Source organism: Mustela putorius, unplaced genomic scaffold (genome assembly GCF_011764305.1).
Source record: "Mustela putorius furo isolate JIRA1106 unplaced genomic scaffold, ASM1176430v1.1 tig00000450_pilon_pilon_pilon, whole genome shotgun sequence".
Taxonomy (NCBI): domain Eukaryota; kingdom Metazoa; phylum Chordata; class Mammalia; order Carnivora; family Mustelidae; genus Mustela; species Mustela putorius.
In genome coordinates this window covers 23,153,515-23,155,286 of record NW_025421385.1, presented here as the reverse complement: position 1 = coordinate 23,155,286, position 1,772 = coordinate 23,153,515, and the positions used below count along the sequence as shown (strand labels likewise).

Genomic DNA, 1,772 nt, shown 5'->3' with positions numbered 1-1,772 from the left:
TAGTATGAAAAATAATAAGACACATTTTGATCAGAGGCACAATAATCAGACAGCCAAGTTTTCAAGTGAAAATAATGGAAGCCAAACAATAATGAAAGGATATCTTTAAAAGGCTAAAGAAAGGGATGTTACTACAGTTTGAGGGTGGGACCAGATATGTCACAGCCCTGGGAGCGGTAGCAGCCCCAGCGTGGTGAATAACAGCTCTTCAAGCCTTCACTAAAAAAAAAAAAAAAAAAAATCCTCCAACAAAACGACATTGCAGAAAATGGGGAAGAAAGAGAAAGGAAAGAGTAAAAAAGTAAAAGAGGCAGAGCCTGAAGAATTTGTGGTGGAAAAAGTACTGGACCAACATGTAGTAAATGGGACGGTGGAGTATTTCCTGAAGTGAAAGAGACTTACAGACACTGACAACATTTGGGAATATGAAGAAAATTTAGATCATCCAGAGTAAATTGAAGTATTTCTTAGTTCTCAGAAAGCTGGTAAAGAAAAAAGTGGCACGAAAAGGCAATCTTTATCTGACCATGAAAGTGATGATGGCAAATAAAAGAAGGAAAGAGATGCTGCAGATAAACCAAGAGGTTTTGATCCTGAATGAGTAATTGGTACTTGAGATGCCAGTGGAGAATTCATGTCTGTCATGAAATGGAAAGATTCAGACGAGGCTGACTAGCAAAAGGGGCAAGTAGGAAGTGTCCTCAAAGTGTAATTGGTTTTTACGAAGAGAGACTACCTTGGCATTCTTGTCCAGAAGATGAAGTTCAATAATTGTTTCCATTGCTTTTTATAGTTATTTATAGATATATAAATCTGGGTCTTGGTTTTTTGACTTATTAGTGTGATGAAATAACGTCCTAATGAAAATCAAGTTGGTTATGTTTGTTTGGAAGTAGTATCGGGAGTTGGGGATTTTTTGGCATCTATAGCACTGGTTACTTCAAACAAATATCAGGAAAGAATATTTGAGACCATGGTATGTTATTCCCCTGCATCAGAGAACCTCTTTTCTAAATGTTGGGGGAAATCTTCAGAGTTGTTACTCAATCAGAATTTGTGTTTAACTCCTATAGGCATAAGGACTATTCTGGCTTATTTTGTTTATTTGGAGTTTTTTTGATGTGTGTATACATAAAAACACAAGTGTAAGTGGTTTTCTTTTCTTTTTTTTCTTTAAACATTCACGAAAATAAAAACAACATTTTATAACCATGGGTAAGCCCATATTTCTGGGATGCTATCATTTTTAGCAACCTAAGAAATAAATCACTTAAAGTAAATTGAAATTTTTCCTGAAGTCTTAACCTTTCAAATTTTGGAATTAATTGAAAATTTAAGTATAATGAAAACAATTTAAATGGGATGATTTAAAAGCTGCCATACCAGAATCCATATCCATACCTATAGTCCTATAAATACAAATTTATTTGCAAGATGCTGGAAGGAAAAGTTTATCACTACCAACAACTTCTCTGCCCAATGAGAAAACTAGACAAGTCTTGGTGTGTTTTAATTAGATAAGCAAAACTCAGTTAAATGGACATTGAGAGTTCCTTCTAGTGAACCATTCCTTTTCAAGAGGTTGAAATCCCTTTTCTATTTTGATTAAAAGATCATGATACATGGAATGTCTAGGACTTCGTTCATGGAAACTTAATCATAATCAGATGCTTAGAGATGTTGGCAATTTAGGACCAGCTGGAATAAATGGGTGAACAAACTCCTATAATCTAAATTTTTTTTTTTTAAAGATATTTATTTATTTATTTATT

The 1,772-nt window shown here is 33.9% G+C and overlaps 1 pseudogene; it reads left to right on the top strand.

The window, feature by feature from the left end:
* Positions 1-247: 247 nt before the first annotated feature.
* Positions 248-771, top strand: LOC101672237 (annotated as a pseudogene).
* The last annotated feature ends 1,001 nt before the right edge of the window (positions 772-1,772 follow it).